The following is an 11,869-nucleotide window of genomic DNA, read 5'->3' as shown; positions in this document are numbered from 1 at the left end:
TATAACCTTCCGTATCTAGTAAGTATGGGGCCGGCATGCACAGCCAGTACGTTGATTGCCGGGCTTGTGTGCTTCAGAACTGTGTGGTGCTGCCTGTCCTAGATGCCTATAAGGGATGTAACAGCTTGAAGTGTGCTTAGCCGATCGGTAGTGCACCCCAGGAAAGAAGAGGGCAGGCGTGACAGATTGCAAAAGTGGCTTCGGGACTCTGCAGCTCCTTCCTCCGGGAGACGAAGTCTGCTTCCCAGCCCCTGAGTTTGCTTGGCCTCGTGACTTGCCCTGACCAAGAGAATATGGTGGAAGCCAGGGGGCACCAGTTCCAAGCCTAGGCCTCAAGAAGTCTTGCAGCTTCCGCTCTCCCCACCCTTGGGACCCTGCCGCCGCAGGCAGAAGCTTGGGCAGGCTAGCCTGCCGGCTGAGAGATGCGTGGCCCAGTCACCCTCTCAGTCCGGCTGAGCCTGCCATGTGAGTGAGGCAGTCCTAAAGGCCCCAGTGACCTGCCAGCTCACCACAGACACATAAGCCAGCCCAGCAGAGCCTGTGTAGAAGCCACCCAGCTGATCCACAGAGTCGTGAGTAAATAAATACAAGTTTCTTGTTCTCAGCCGCTGCTGTGTGGATTGTTATGTAGCCATAAATACAGCAAGAAATACCTCGAGGAGAAGGAAGATACGAAGTTGGAGGCATTCCCACCAGGCGGTATGAATAAGTAGAAACCCTTGAGGCAGGGAAGAGAGATTCAGAGGACGATGACGGGGAGAACCTGCCTGGGTCCCTCAGGACCCAGCACCTCACCTCTTCTCACTGCCACCAGGTGGAGAGGAATGGCAGTACTCTTCTGGAGAGAAATGACAAGATGGTGAGTGAAGAAGCTGTCAGCTGACTTTGGGAAGACAATCCCCAACCAGGCAGAGGTGGCCGCCTCTCCTCTCCACAGATACAGTGGTGGGTGCTGCGTGTGGGCAGAGAGAGGCCTTGAGAGAGCCCCGTCCACCCTGGACAGACTCCAGCCGCTCCCATCTGGGTAGCAGGGATCCAGACAGTGAGCTGTGGGAGCCTCAACTCAAGCAGCAGCTGTGCGAGTGAGGAGTGGGAAGAAGGGAGAAATGCTTAGGATGCACCTTGGAGCCAACTGAAATGGGGGGAATGGCCACTGCGGAGGAGGGGCGGCCTAAAATAACACTGCCCGTTCAGAGTACAAAAGGATGCCCCGCAACAAACAGAACAGATGGAAAGATTAAAGGATACTTACTAAGTGTCATCACCGTACAAAATGTACCTATTATGGTATAACCAAGTGTTTCTGGTGATGACATTGGTAATTTTTTGACGTAGCCCGCCATCTGCCCTTGCGTTGAAGGATCACCCTTCCTTGAGGGATTTGAATTTTAAAAAGAATCAAAGCCCGCAGGTAAAGGGGAGATCCTGTATTGGTAGAATTCCAGGCAGCCATTGAAAAGTGGAGCAAGGGTTTTTCTTTTACGCGGGCCACTTCCCCGGGCTTTTGGCCTCAGTGCCAGCCGCAGAACCACAAAAAGGGGACCTTGGCCTCGGACGCTTTTAATTCCCTTCCTCCAAAGTTGCCCCTGTGTTTCTCGGACTTGGGGGAGCGGCTCTGTCCACCCCCGCCCCACCAGGCCCTCCTGCTCCGGAGCGCGAGGGTAGAGGACGGCCGAGCCCCCCCCCACCCGCGGCCGCCAGAGGGCGCTGCGCAGTCGCCGGGTGCGCCGAGGCCGCCTGGGCGTGTGGCCTGGCGTGGGCATTTTTTGTGTTGTTTAAATGCCAGCGTTTACTGCTCACTCTTTTCCCAAACGTGTTTCTAATTTACCCGGTATTTCTTCTACGTGAAAAACTTTAGAAGAAGAAGAAAAATTCACGCTTAACTTTAGTTCCAGGGTGGGCAAAGGGGTTTGCCACCAAATGCGGTGTGGTTCCAGAAACCTCTGGTACTGGGGCCGAGCAGCCAGCAAGGGCTCCCCAGACGCTACCCCTGGGTTAGGACGGAGGCACGCTGAACCAGCACACCGAACCCAGCTCCTGGAAATGCTCTTGCTAACAATCAGCAAGCCCGCAGGCTTTCGGCTCCAGAGGAGGGTCCGTTTCGGGCCGGTTCTGGAGCTGGTGGCCGCGGCCGGGCGGAGGGGCCACGCCGCGCCCCGAGCTCCCGCGGTGCCCCGGGCGGAGTGTGGCCCTCGGGGGAGGGGGGCGCGCGGCCGGGGCCCCGAGGTTCCGCGGGGGGCGGGGGGGACAGCGGGCGCTCTGGGGCAGCAGTGCCGGCGCAGGGCGAAGTCGGGGAGGCACAGGGCCGGGGCTCCATGACGAGAGCAGAGGGGGCGTCCTGTCTGATGGGGGTGGCGGGGACGGTTCCTCGGGCTTGGGTGGAGGCTAACAAGCCTGACCGCCACAAATAGAAGGCATGGGCGAAAAGACCCAAAGACCTTTTTTTGATTGCTGGGAGGTCTTGGGCAGAGAAAGCTCCTAATCCCCGGGGTGGGAGCTGGGGTGAGGTTCTGGGGGGAGTGTCTGATTGGCGGCTAGGTTCTGTTTTTCAGACCTGGAGGGGGGGAAAAAATCCCCTGTCCCCTGGGGAGATTTCTCAGTCACTTTTCTCCTGCAGGAAGCTGCTTCTTGTTGGAGCCTCCTGGGATTGGCAGAGTTAAAATCCTTTAACCCAGGATGCCTTGGGCCTTTTGTTCAGCTCTGACAATGGAATTGGGTGGAGGGGGCTGGGAAGGCAAGTAGCTGGGTCTGGGTGTATCCATGGGGTGGGGGTCTGGTAAAGCTGTGTGCAGTCACTGGATGAAAAAAGCAATTTAGTCGCGCGCGTGTGTGTGTGTGTGTGTGTGTGTGTGTGTGTGTGTGTTGGGGGGAGGGTGCAAGGGAGCCCAAGGCAAGGGGCACCAGCTCGTTAACACATGTGTATGAGTGCCTGCTGTGTGCTCAGCAAACCCTTAATTACTCAGGAAGACCTTCCAAAACTGGGAACTCAATATTGGTCCCTAAAAGGTTGGGTAATGGGTTTTTCTTGCATCTGAAATCCGAGGGAACAGACCTCTGGCTCCCCTGGGCTCCCAGATTCTTCTAGATGGCTTTGTCTTCTAAAATTCTGTGCTCCCACGGGACAGCACTTAGTTAAGGACATCAGAAATGCATACCCTTCAACCATATTCATCATCCTAAAACTCTTGCTTTGAATATATCATGTCCTCATTCTGGTCCTCAGCAGCACCCACTACTTCAAGGGGCTTAGGGTGACTGTGTTCAAGCCCTCTCACCATGCAGACTTTTCTTCCCCAGCTCCCCACGTGCATTTTCCCCTGAAGCCAGCCTGGCCCCTCATGGTCCCTTGGGCTTGTCGGTGGCTCTGCTTTATTTAGACAGGGAAGATCTCTTTGAGGAGGTGACTTTCGAGGCCTTCTGGTTGGGAAGGACGCAGCCCTGTGGAGATCTGGGGAAGAGTGTTCCAGGGCAGGAGGGATAGTGAGTGCAAAAGCCCTGAGGCAGAAATACACTTGTTGTGTTCCAGGGTGGGCAAACCAGGGAGGCCACTGCCACTGCCTGGTGGCAGGGGAGGGGGAGGACAGTGTGAACAAGGAGATTTGAGGGGCTCAGGGGACATAGGCAGGGACTAGATTACCAGTCCTCATGGGCCAAGGTAAGGAGTGTGAGTTTAATTTTGATTGCTGTAGGAAGCCTTTGGAGCCTCTTAGTTGGGAGTGAAGAGATTTCATTTACCCTTTAGAAAGATCACTCTTGCTGCTTTGCAAAGCATAGTCTAGGAGCCGAGGAGAACAGTTAAGATGCGATTGCAGAAGTCCTGGCAAGAAGAAACAAAACCAGGGTGGTGGCTATAGAGATGGTGAGATGCAGTACTGGTTTCTGGAACAATTTTGGAGGTGTAGTAGGTAGGACTTACTGATGCTCTGACCTATGACAGAAAAGAGGAGTTAAGGATGATGCCTCCATTTTTAGGGCAAGTGGATGTAAGGGATGCCCATGTTGGGGGGAGAGATGGATCAGTAGTTCTGTTTTGATAGCCCCCGCCAAGACCTATCAGACATCAGCTGGACACACGGAGGCAGGTTTGGGTCTGGAATTCAGGGGTGCCTTGCTTTCAGACTTAAATTTGAGACTAAGCATGTAGATGGTGTTCCAAGCTGTGGCCCGGATAATTCCACTCAGGGAAAGAGTAAAGACAGAAGAGAGAGGGCTGGCCCTGAAGCCATGGCCACATTTAAGGCTCTGGTAGAGGGAAACCAGTAAAGAAGCCTGGGAAGAACAACCTGTGAAGTTGGGAGACAAACCAAAAGATTCTGATTCTAAGGAAACTCAGCCAAGGAAGTATTTCAAGAAGCAGGATGTATTGGTCTGTTATTGCTGGGTAACAAACAGCCACAAAAATCTCAGTGGTGTATAACAGTAAATATTTCTTTTACTCATGCATTGTGGGTCATCTGGAGGTCAGCTAGATGCGGCTGACCTTGGCTGGGCAGCTCTGAGCTGCACTTGGGTCCGAGCCTGTTCTATATATCATCCTTGCACCGGCAGGGTGGTTAGGGCAGGTTTTTTCCCATGGCAATAACATTGGCACAAGTAGGCAAGTGGAAACATGAGATGCCTCCTAAGGCCCAGGCTTAGAACGGACATCATGTCACTTCCTCCTATATTCCAGTGGCCCAAACAGGGTTACACAGCCAGGCCCAAAGTCAAGGAGCCAGAAAGTATACTCTGCCTCCAGTGGGGGCAGGGGGTGGAGACTGCAATATCACATAGAGATATGGACGCAGGGAAGAGTGACAAGAATTAGGATCAAGAATCATTCTCTGTGATCAAACATGTTCAATACCACTGGGAGATTTGGTGAGACAAGGGCCATGAACTGGCCATCAGTCTAGTCAAGGTATGGGTCACTGGCACTCTTACTAAGAGCCATTACACCAGAATGAAAGGGATAAAAGCCTGGGTGGAGTGGGTGGAGGTGACAACGGGAGGTGGGGGAGAGGGCTGTCAGTCTAGAGACATCTCTCTCAGGAACATCCGCTCTGCAGAGGAGTAGCTGGCAGGAGATGTGAGGCCAAGGCTAATATGTTTTTAAAGTTAGGGAATTAAGTCTGTTTGACTTTGATGGGAAGGATCTAGTAGAGAGGAAGAAGTGAGGTGTACCAAAGACAGGGAATACTTATGTGGTGAAAGGGGAAGGGGCCCAGGGCTCAGCTGGAGGGGCTGGCCACAGATGGGTGCAGAGAACACAGAGCTGCAGAGTTTCTGGTGGCTTTGGTGGCAGCACGATCACACATTTGGTCTGACTGTACCTCTTTTGTCTCTGAAGGATAGTCTGAGGTCAGATGGAGAGTGAAAGAGGAAGAGTGTTGAAAATATGCAGAGAGAGGAGAAAGTGTGAAGTTGTTGCCCTGTGGAGAGGGAAAAGGAATTTTCTAAGACACTGTAGTAGGATTGTCCAGCAGTTCAAATGCCTATTTGAAATTTATGGCTATAAATTTGAAGTGAGTCCATCCAGAGCAGCTGGGGAATTTTCCTCAGCGGTGCTCAACTGCTCGGTTGCAGGTGTGAAGTAAACAGTTTGATTTAAGCTCAGTTGGGTTTTCGCCAGGTGAACATGATGGACAGAGACCAGTATAAGGAAGTTAAGACTGTTTGCAAGGGAGATATTTGTGTGCCGGAACGGGCAATCTCAGCTGGCTGAGAAGTGAACTGAGGGGAGACACATAGTGAAGGAACAGCGGCGCAATGGGTTGGAGGTCTCGGGTGGAGCCAAAAGACTGGAGGGGATGAGCTGGGGGGGGGGGGGCTGGCAGGTGGGGGGGGGATCTTTGAGTCTGAGATTTGGGGCATGGTGTAGACATTCATGGTTCCAAGGTCCAAGGTCTGACCAGAAAGCTAAAGCAGGGCAGGAGAAAATATACTGTTAGGGCTAAGGCAGTCAAGGGACTCAGGGGCCGGGGTGTTGGGTGGGTCATCAGCACTGAAGCTGTGGTCACCAAGAGTGATGACAGTGGAGAAAGAGCCTGGCGTCAAAATCATCAAGAAACAGAGAAAGCGACCAGGAGGATTATAAGGTGACACTGACTAGGAGAAGTGGTGGGTAGTACACTCAGATGAAATGCATTCCAAAGGAGCTGGGTTTTCCAAGGCAGAGGAAACAGATTGGAAATTGGTGAATGAGGACCTCTTGAAGTGCTTGGTCTGTGGGAGAAAAAGAACCTCTCATGGAGAGACCTGTGGGGACAGCTGTGCCGGCAGGGGACAGACAGACTCCAGGAAGAAGGAAGTGAGGGTCCTAGTCTTGGAGATTTAGAGTAGAGGCAGGGGGGATGGGTTTGGAGGGCAGGGAGGGGAGGGGGGTGTGGGCTGGGGAGTGTTCAGCACTAGGGGGTAGGGCTTGGAGCTGGGATAAGTGGGCGTGAAGCAGATCGGTGTGCTTTCCCTGCCCTGGTCAGGGCACCCACACCTGGCCCCTTTGTGGAAGCTGCCCAGATTACCCCGGGGAGGCAGGAGGTGGGAACAGACTTCCTTTTCCCGGAACCCCCATAACTTTTGTTGCTGATGATTCTCAGGCCTTATCATCTACTTCTAGGTGTCTTTAGCGTTCTTCTGTGGATTTCTTGTGTCCTCAATGAGTCGCAGGTTCGGGTGGTAGGAAACCCCAGATGAGCCACTTTGCACCCACTCAAGTCCAGCACAGCACCTGACGTGAAGCGGGCGCTTCTCAAATGTTTGTTGATTGAGTTGGATACAATGCGGTAATGGTTCTCTTTAAGGCCAAGAGTGGGGCCCGTCGTCTGGCGGCGGCGGTGCGGTGGGGGGTGGGGGTGTCCTTCTACCCGGGGGCCCCCACGCCACCCCCACCGGCCAGCTGCCGCGCGGCCGCCCCTCCCCCCCCCCCCCTTCCCTCGCAGCCGGCAGGGCGAGTAACCCGACGCCTGGGCCCGCTCCCCCTCCCAACCCGGCTCCCGGTGGCCAATGGCCGCGGCCAGAGCCTCCGCGGGGAGTCGCGGGGCCCTGGCGGCGCCGCGCGGCCGGGCTGGAGCTGGGGCACCCGGAGGTGAAGAGCTGCCCGTCTGCGACTCGAGCGGCCAGGCTCAAACCCCCGCCTGGGCTCTCCGCCCGCCCCGTTCTGCCCGGAGACCGGCCCGGGCCCTTCCCGCTGTCGGCCCCAGGCCTGAAGGCCAAAGGGACCCGGCGCTCGGCGCAGACTGTGGCCCCCAGCGGGCCAAGTCGGGCTCCCCGCCCCCTCTGCTCCCTTCCCCCAGCCCAAGGGGTCGGGACACTTGGCTTGTAGGCCCCTCTCGGGGACCAGCCAAGGGCCCTTGTGAAGTCATGGATTCTCTGAGCCTCAGTTTCCTCATCTGTAGTTGAGGCAAGTGCTTATCCACCTCTGGGTGGGGTGGGGTGAGCACCCAACCAGTGAAGGGCGTGTAAGTCCTCCTACATTAACCAGAGGACGGGCCAAACCCAAGCCACTGTGACCTGTCACCACCTGCCCTGCGGCAGATGGGAACGGCAGCTCCTCCTACCCGCCATTCCGGCTCCACCCACCATCCTGGGAATTCCCTGGGTTCAAAGGAAGAGCCCAGCACCGCTTTCCTTGACACCCCCAGTACAGGCATTTCCTGCAGCTCGTCTCTCCCGAGGCAGAAGTCAGCTGGTGGGGTTTAGTAACCCTGGGGGAAGGGAACAGGAAATATACGCTGCGCTGGCAGGATGGAGCACAGTCCGGGCACTTTTCCAACTACCTATTTTATCTCCTATATACTTACTAGAGTGTAAGAAGTGTAAAGAGGAAACCCTCACCGGCAATAGCTTTTTCCTCCTCAAAAAATTAAAACGGCACACTCCTGACCATTACCGTCTGTAGGCTACAAATTCTCATGCGTCTGATCGAAACCCGCCATCATGGTGCCCAAAAGAAAAGCAATGGAGAGCTCAGGAAATACATTACAGTCTGAAAGAAGAGAAAGAGAGGAAGTCTTTGTCAAGGATGCGTTATTTTAACATTCATAGCCTCCCCACACCCCCAAAGTAGCAGGTGTGGGTTGCCAGTGGTGTTGAGGACACACATGTGGGGGTCCCCTGAGTTCTTGGCTTCTGTGTCTGTGTCTTGAACAGGCTCCCAGGTGCCTCCTGGAACCTGCAGGAGTGGTTCACACTCTTCCTCTGCACTGGGCTGGCAACCCTTGGGCACCTTGCCTGGGGCACAATGTCACAATGATAAACTGTTCTCTCTTTCTTGGGACTTGGACTCCAGGGCCAGGCCGCCCCATCAGGCCTGCTAGATAAATCCAAAAGCAGGAAGTGTCTGGGAAGTGCAAGGGGGTCCTTAAGCAGGGAGAGGGAGAGGTGCCCACCAGCCCAGGCCTGAGGTTCTGCAGGCTTCCTGAATTCATTTGCTTCCAGACCTTTGCAGCCTTGCCAAGTCGTGTCGTGAAAGATCAGAACAGCTGGAAATTTCTATCAGGAAAGCACCAGGTGCTGAACAGGTCTCAGTCTGACTTACTTAGGGGCTGGGGCCATTTGGGGTTGGCATTCTTGCCTGAGCAGACAGGCAGGAATTGCTCGCGCTTGGAAGACAGTGCTACCCCTGCCCCTGTGCTGGGGCTGCAGTAAACCCAGGACACTGTGCTGGGGATGGAAACTAGGAGCCTCCTCCCTTCCAAGCGCCAGTTAGATGATACAAAGGGCCTCCTCTGCTGGCCAAGGAGAAGGGGATGGGCTGACCAGGGAGGGCTGGGACTGTCACCCAGTCAGAGCCAGGCGGCTGCAAATGAAACACAGGCCTAGAAGGCTCAGACAGGCACTCAATCTTTCCCAGAGCCAAGAAATCCTGGCTAGAAACTTGACTACGGAGCAAGGAAAGGCACCGGGAAATACTTGAAACCAGGCGAGACCCCTGGTAAGGTTGGACTCTTGACAAACAAGGAGCTGAGCCAAATGCTTCCCCCACCCCTCCCTGCCTGGCGCAAACACAAAAGCTGAGCTGGCCAGAGAGGACCCAGGGGAGGTGGTGGAGGAGCCGGGGAGGGACCCAGCAGGAAGAGGAAAGCAGGCAGCAGGGGTAATTTTTACCCTGCTCAGACCTCAGGGTTCTCATACACCAAGTCTGCGAGGCAGGAAGTTCCCCAGTGGCTTTGCACAAAGCCAAGGTCACTCAGAACCTCTGAAAGTTCCCACGAGGGGTTTCAGAAACTCCAACGTGGCAGCGTGGAGTCCTAAACACACAGTAGCCAGGCTGCATGGGTCAGCTTTTATTTGAAGAAGGGGTTTGTAGAGGCAGCTGCGGAGGGAGGGCAGCACCCCCCCCCCCCCCCCCCCCCCCCCCCCCCCCCCCGCCTCAGCCCCAGGCTATGGAGGGACTGACCTGAGCTCAGAACAGACTCAGCTCTTGGGTTGGGGGTGGGGAGGATGGTGCTCAGCTTGCTTTATTTTAAATGAATATGCACAGTAGCCTGTTATGAGTAAAAGCTATAAACCTACCAAGGAATCCTTTTATTCATATTTCTTGTAATGTGTGAAGGGGGTTACTTTTTAAAAGTTCTAAAATTAAAGAAAAAAGAAATCCTACGTTTGAAGATAGATCCAGGGTCTCAATTTTCTTTTTCCTTTGCTAAATTTTGAAAGAAAAAAAAAAGAATAAAAAGAAATATGCTACAGTATGAAGGCTTCTTGTTGTTGTGTTTTATAAAAAAAGCTGCTTTCTGAATATGAAAGTAGATCATGCTCTATAAAAAGAAATTCAGACAAAAGGTATAAAAAAGGGAGCAGAAAATCAAGTATAATCCCACCACCCAATGCTAGATAGCCTGGATAACATTTTTGTGTATTTCTTCCCTACTATTTTCTATATGTGCACCTATGTTTTTACAAGGGGTAAAATGATTGACATATTGACATAAGAATGGTCTTAGCCATCTTCCTCCCCCCCCCCCCCCCCCCCCCAGCCCTTGGACCTTGGGAAGAGATGCTTTGGGGAAGGAGCTGGGCCTTGGCACCCGGTGAGTGGGGGAGAGGGGAGGTCTTCCATGGAAGATGGCGAGGGGGCCCACTGGAGGCTCTGTGGAGGATTACTTTTGCTACCCTTTGCCCATTCCACAGTAACTCACTCAGCCCATATTCTTTGGTGGTGCTGACCTCACACCGTTTCCCCCTACCCCATCCTGGGCTGGAGCCAGATCAGTCAGAGGTCTCCATACCCTGATCAGGGTGATTCATCCAAGGACAGACACACGACCAAACCAGGATGAAGTCTCCTCTCTCGCATGCTAAGCATCATGTGACACCAGAACTGGCCGTGGCCCTCTCCTCCCACCAAGTGAGGGAGGGCTGCTGAGATGCACACGGAGCTGAGAGATGGAGACCAAACGTTGACAGCATCACTGGGTCCCAGGTACCAACCATGCCTGAAGCCAGCAGGCTCTGTCCTGGACTCTTCATTTACATGAGCTCAGACGTTCCTTTTTCTTTTTCCCCATTAGATTTTATTTTCTAAGCATTGGATCATTTAAAAAAAAAAATCAAAAAAAACAAAAAGCATTGGTTAAAAAACAAAGCATTGGTTTTTTTTCACATAACTTAAAATTAACCATGAACCATTTTATGTTTTTTAAATTTTTTTAAACTTGTTTTAGAGAGAGAGAGAAAGACAGTGCAAGCAGGGGAGGGACAGAGAGAGAGGGAGACACAGAATCCGAAGCAGGCTCCAGGCTCTGAGCTGTCAGCACAGAGTCTGATGCGGGGCTCAAACTCACAAACTATGAGATTATGACTGGAACTGGAGTCGGATGCTCCACCGACTGACCCACCCAGGTGCCCCAACCATTAACCATTTTTAAAGGGTGTGGTTCAGTGGCACTGAGTACATTCACAGTTTTATGTTGTCATTGCTTCTATCCAGTTCCAAGACATTTTCATCACCCTAAAAGGAAACCCCTCGCCCATCAAGCAATCGCTTCCTATTCTGCCCTTCCTCTCGACCCCTGGCAACCACAAGTTTGCTTTCTGTCTCTATGGTTTTACCTGCTCTGGAAGTTTTATGTAAATGGAATCGCACAGTGGGTGACCTTTTGTGTCTGGTTTCTTTCACTTAGCACGATGTTTTCAAGGTTTATCCATGTTGTAGAATGTCTAAGGACTTCACTCCTTTTTAGGGCTGAATAATATTCCACCCTATGAATGTACCTATCAGATTTTGTGTATTCCTTAAGTTAAAAAAAATTTTTTTTGATGTTTATTTTTGAGAGAGACAGAGGCAGAATGCAAGTGGGTTAGGGGCAGAGAGGGAGGGAGACACAGAATCCGAAGCAGGCCCCAGGCTCTGAGCCGCCAGCACAGAGCCTGACGCGGGGCTCGAACCCACAAGCCGTGAGATCATGACCTGAGCCGAAGTCGGACGCTCAACTGACTGAGCCACCCAGGCACCCGGATTCTTTAAGTTTTTTTAAATGTTTATTTATTTTTGAGAGAGAGAGAGAGAGAGAGAGAGCTAGTGGGGTAGGGGCAGAGAGAGAGGGAGACACAGAATCCCAAGACAGGCTCCAGGCTCCAAGCTGTCAGCACAGAGCCCGATGCAGGGCTCGAACTCACAAACTGAGAGATCATGACCTGAGCCGAAGTCAGACGCTTAACTGACTGGGCCACCCAGGCGCCCCTGTTTATTCTTATGGACATTTGAGTTGGTTCTACCTTTTGGCTAGTATAAATAATGGTGCTGTGAACATTCATTTGTAAGTATTGGTTGGGATACCTGTGTTCAATTCTTTTGGGTATATAACTATGAGTGGAATTTCTGGGCCATATGGTGATTTATGCCCATGCCTTCCTTTTCTAGTTTAATGTGAAATGGGTTTCTTTCCTG

This window comes from Panthera leo, chromosome A3, assembly GCF_018350215.1.
Source record: "Panthera leo isolate Ple1 chromosome A3, P.leo_Ple1_pat1.1, whole genome shotgun sequence".
NCBI classification, from domain to species: Eukaryota; Metazoa; Chordata; class Mammalia; order Carnivora; family Felidae; genus Panthera; species Panthera leo.
This window is presented reverse-complemented; position numbering follows the sequence as displayed.